A 5,933-nucleotide genomic window follows, 5' to 3' on the forward strand; every position below is an offset into this window, starting at 1 on the left:
CTGTTCACACTTAGTTTTTAATGAACTTAATCAGCAGGCATTGAGCTAACTATTATTTTGTACCTACGAAAGTTATTTCTATGTTACAAGACTTGCAGTATGGGTTATTATTAAAACTATCTGTTTAAGCTTATTATTATGATAAATAATAATACTATTATTATTATTATTGTTCCATTGTAGTCAGTCACAGCAGGGAAGCAGCTCTATGCCATCTACCAGCATAGCAGAAGAGGGAGATATAGAAACAGATGAAGCCGCGACCAATGCAGCAACAGGTTCAGTTAGGCCTACAGACACTGATGTAGTGCTCTCTGAAGACCACAATGAGGAAGAACAGATCGATCACATAATGTCAAAGTTAGCAGCTTTACAATACCCAACAGATCCAACACACATCCATACATTTAAAATAAAGCGCAATGACAGATACGTTTCAATGTGCTGCAATGTGGGCCCATGTCAGCCTGATATACCTTACCCAAAAACTGAGGGGAGATCATTCCAGAAACAGTGTTTTCTGCTAATGTGTGGCTGGAATACTCACCCACTGCTAATTCAATGCATTGTTTTAGTTGTCGGCTTTTCCTCTCGGATGAAAAATATAAAAGCAGAACAGCCTGGACAACTGATGGCATCAGAAAGTGGAGTACTGCTCTTGAAAAAATCAAACAACACTCCAGCGCAGAGATGCACATGACAAGCATGGTTAGATGGATCAATTTCCAGAAAAAGGCCCTTCAGTCTGCATTTGATGTTTCAGACGTAAAAGGGGTGGAAGTTAGAGAGCGAGAGAGGCAGACAAACAAAGAAATCCTGACAAGATTAATTGACCTAACAGTGTATCTTGCACGTCAGGGACAAGCATTCCGAGGTCATGATGAGAGTGAGTCCAGTGATAACCGTGGCAATTTTCGTGAATTAGTCAATGTATTTTCCCGCTACGATAGTGTGCTGAAAATGCATTTGGAAAAAATTGCCACAGTTAAAGCCACCAAGACAAGGCCCCAGGTGTCACTGCTTTCCAACAGAAGTCAAAATGACATCATTGCAGCACTAGGAACTTACATCAGGAAGGAGATACAACGTGAAATAAAAGAGGCTGAAATGTATTCCATTCTACTTGATGAAACCTCTGATGTTTCACACAAAGAGCAAGTGTCATTTGTTGTGCGATATTTTCATCATATGCAAATAAAGGAGAGATTCATCGAAGTGTGCAATGTTGATACAACTACAGGCCAGGAGCTGGAGAATACAGTGTTCTTGCTTCTGCAAAAGAATGGCCTAGAGATGAAGAACATGTATGGTCAAGGCTATGATGGAGCAGCCAACATGAGTGGCATGTATAAAGGTCTCCAAGCTAGAATCCGTGCACACAATGAGAAGGCCCTCTATGTGCACTGCAAAGCCCATTGCCTCAATTTGGTACTAGTGGAGGCATCAAAGTCCAGCAAGCATTTTGTGACATTTTTCAACTTGGTGGAGAAATTGTATGCCTTTTGCTCAGGCTCCCCAAAGCGTCATGCTGCCTTGGTCAAATTTCAGGAGTCTCTCTTTCCTGGACAACGTGTTATGGAGCTCCAGCAGCTGTCAGATACTCGATGGGCTTGCAGGGAAAAAGCACTGAAGGCACTTCAGAGAAATTTGAAAGCCATTTTGATGCTCCTTGATGACATCAGTGACAGTGACCCACCTAACCTGGCCCAAGGTGATGCTCAGATGTACAGAAATGCCATTAATTTTATGTTCATTCTCTGCATGGAAATCACCACACCAGTATTCGAAGTCACTGCTTTGGCATCAGATTCTCTGCAGGAAGAAGGGTTGGACCATTCCACTGCCTACAAGGTAATTGATGGTGTGCTTCACACATTGCAAACCATGAGGTCTGAGGAGAAATTTGGAGAGATATTTAGATGTGCATCAGAGAAGGCAGAGAGTTTCAACATTCCAGTACCTACCGTGGTGCCTGGTCAGGAGAGAAAGCGGAAAGTTCCAGTGCGTTTCCAACACAGCACCACAGTGTCTCAAGTAGGTGCTCAGTTTGAGTCAGTGGAGGCATATTTCAGGAGTGGTGTATATTTCACCTTTCTGGACATCATGACTGGGGAACTGAACAGGAGGTTCAAAGGGGACAATACTAGAAGCCCAACGGCCAGAATCATTCAGTCCTTCCAGCCCTTAACTGTGCATGCTAACTGGGTAGGCCCACCAAACCCAGAAGCCATTGAAGCTGTCCACATCCTCTGTGAATTCTATGGAGAAGATGAGGACCAGCTCAAAACAGAATTAAAGGTCTTCCACTCCAGCTTTAATTCAAAAGACCTCAGAGAAATATTTCTGATACTGAGGGAAAACAATGGCCAGCTGATCTTTCCTGCCTTTGTCAAAATGATTCAGATCTACGCAACACTACCAGTGACAACTGCGACAGTTGAAAGATCCTTTTCAAAGCTAAAAATAATCAAAAATAAACTAAGAAGTTTGTGTGGAGAAGAAAGGTTGTCTGATCTCCTCTTGTTGGCCATTGAGAAAGATGTGGAGATCAATTACAACGAGGTCATCAACATCTACAAAGACATGGCACCAAGAAGGATGCTTCTTTAGAGCAGTACACTCCATTTAATGGACACTTGAGAATATGTATGTATATAGTTTAGAGTTGGATACAGATTTTATCTTTTTGTGGTGTGATTTTTGATTTTTAGAGAATGTTTTGAAATAAAAGTCAAATTGCATTTAACCTGTGCGATTTTTTTATTATAAAAAGAAAAGGTTTTCCACATATGCAAAAAGTGCCCTTTTTCCCCCCTGGAGCACTTGCCCCCCAAAATGTCTGTGCACGCCACTGACTGAAGTAGTGATGGTGTTTAATCAGTGTGAGACTGTTTCACTGGTCCAAGCAGAGATTTACATAAATGAGCTTTTATGAGTTCTTATATTATCTGATCAGGCCGTTTGCTCCTGTTAAAGAGAAATGTGCATCGAACGTTGTGGGTATTCATGAGTCTAACAGTTTAAACCTGTGTGTGACGTTGTGTCCTTGAACGGCCCTGACAGACGGCTGTAGTCCATAATATTAATGTTTCCTGCTGACTGAAATAAGCAGCTGAGCTCTGTGAGGGCAGAGCTGCTGCTAACAGGTGAGTCTGTTACCTGGACTGGACTGAGTGAGCTGCTGTGTCACAGCTTTATCAGTGACACACTCAGCATGTGTGTGTGTGATATGTCACAGTGCTTGAAACACACATGAAAATATATTAAAGGTTGAATCTTTGTTCTTTTGGTTTGTGGAACAAAAATCAGCAACGAAGAAACGTTAGCGTAAAACTTGGTGTAGAAGTGCAACAAATGTAAGCCGGCTCATTTGATGGTGTGAAGCTTGAAAAGGATTTGCGCACCTACATCATTATTTACGGTTTAAATTGTGCTGCCTTCAGGTGCGCCTGGTAAATTCAGGAATCTCTACTCCAAACCACAGCAGTTAGTCAGTTAGTTAGTCACACAGTCAGTTAGCTTTGTATAAACACACGTGTTAGAAATGTTCTTCAATCAGCTCTTTTTACTCTCATTTCACAGCCAGTACTTTTTTACTTTTACTTGAGTAAAGAGGCTGAATTAGTACCTGGAGTATTTTTAACAGTAGTACTTCTACTTCAGTACAGACTGTGTGTACTTTTACCACCTGTGTCTGAGACCTCCTTCAGGGTCCACCTGAAGCTCTCAAGCTGTGTCCCAATTCAGGGTCTGCACGCTTGAAGTACACATTTTAAGTGCGGTTACGTCACCGCCACACGACGACGGCTGTCCCAATCGAAGTGTACTTCAAATGCAATACTCCAAATGCGCCGTCGATTTCCCCAAATATCAAGCGTGGTCCGGTGCACGCTTCGTGGTCCCATATATCCCACAATTCATAGCGCGGCGGTGGGTGTGGATAATTTTGCTGCAAAATACGGCAGGGAATACGGAAGGGATCGGCCGAAGAGGTTTTTTTTTTTTCCAAACTTTATTGAACTTATAAAGCGAACAGTCAGTCATTCCAGTTCAGTTTGTACAGTAGACATACAAGGCAAATAAGAGTAACAATATACAGCACAATGAAATAAGAAGGATAAATAAATAAAGGATAAAAAAGGGAAAAAAAGGGGGGAATGTGACAGACTTCATAACAACTTTGTACTTGAAAGTTGTGACAGCTCATTCGTTAAACATTTCTGGATGAACTTCAATCAATGAGAAACCTTTTATATTGGAAGTTAATTTAAGAGAGTTTAAGTAATATTCAATTTCAATCAAAAACAAATTAAATGATGGGGTTGAGTTTTGAAATTTACATTTATGTATGTGGAATTTCCCTAATAAGATGGAGCGGCCGAAGAGTGAACTGTCAAAAGTACTGAATATGACGTCACTTATTTATGTGCGAATGTTTAATAATTAAAGTCAGTCATATATCCACAAACACAACACGCTGAAAGTCAGTGATATATGTATGTGTATGATATATGTATGTGTATGATATATGTATGTGTATGATATATGTATATGTATGATATATGTATATGTATGATATATGTATGTGTATGATATATGTATATGTATGATATATGTATGTGTATGATATATGTATATGTATGATATATGTATATGTATGATATATGTATATGTATGATATATGTATGTGTATGATATATGTATGTGTATGATATATGTATATGTATGATATATGTATGTGTATGATATATGTATATGTATGATATATGTATGTGTATGATATATGTATATGTATGATATATGTATGTGTATGATATATGTATATGTATGATATATGTATATGTATGATATATGTATATGTATGATATATGTATGTGTATGATATATGTATGTGTATGATATATGTATGTGTATGATATATGTATATGTATGATATATGTATATGTATGATATATGTATATGTATGATATATGTATGTGTATGATATATGTATGTGTATGATATATGTATGTGTATGATATATGTATATGTATGATATATGTATGTGTATGATATATGTATGTGTATGATATATGTATATGTATGATATATGTATGTGTATGATATATGTATATGTATGATATATGTATAGCCTTTGAATTGGGACAGCCTTCGTCGCGTCGCTCTGATGTAATCGGCCTTAAAATGCGGCCTTTAAGGCTGCAGACCCTGAATTGGGATTAATTGAATAACTTATTTAAGGTCTGGGCAAAAATCACCTCCATGTGAGAGTTCTAAGAATAAAACCACTGCTGACCAAGAACACCACAAAGGCTCATCTCACATTTGCCATAAAACATGTAGTTTATCCCCGAGGTAAGGAACGCCAGGACTGCCATAATGAATCAATTAAATACACCATATTTAATTACATAAATATTTACAACACATGTAATTAATTAATTATTGACAGTTTTAATTAATTATTGACATATTTAATTAATTAATAACACATTTAAATAATTATTGACAGTTTTAATTAATTATTTAATGATTTATTTATTTAAGTACTTGTACTTGATTATGCCCCGGAGATACAACGAAGAAGAAAAGAATATGCGGCAGCAAAGAAGGTGCTTAAGGGCTTCCTCTCTTTGCTCTTTAAATGCTTTGCTTCTTTTTTTGATTTTTATGCTGATTTTTTCTCTTTTTTGCGTATGAGCTTACCTGCGATAGCTTCTGGACACTTATAGATCATCAGGACTAAAGTGTTCTTAACAGAAACAGCAACATTTTTATAGTTACCTTATCCTCAACGCAGGCATCTGTTTAAAGCAAATGGATTTAATTTTAACAAGTCAGGGGTGAAACTGTTCACCTCCAACTTGTTTTATTCCATACGTCATCCATCTGTGCTTGGTGCCAAGGCTGAGATAAACGAGGAGTTATCTCAT

At 38.1% G+C, this 5,933-nt stretch overlaps 1 pseudogene; it reads left to right on the forward strand.

The window, feature by feature from the left end:
- Nucleotides 1-208: 208 nt before the first annotated feature.
- On the forward strand, nucleotides 209-2,689 carry LOC146578024 (uncharacterized; annotated as a pseudogene).
- Nucleotides 2,690-5,933: the final 3,244 nt, after the last annotated feature.

Source organism: Mchenga conophoros, linkage group LG3 (genome assembly GCF_057382185.1).
Source record: "Mchenga conophoros isolate Kocher_MC1m ecotype Shallow Benthic linkage group LG3, M_conophoros_male_GT1.1, whole genome shotgun sequence".
NCBI classification, from domain to species: domain Eukaryota; kingdom Metazoa; phylum Chordata; class Actinopteri; order Cichliformes; family Cichlidae; genus Mchenga; species Mchenga conophoros.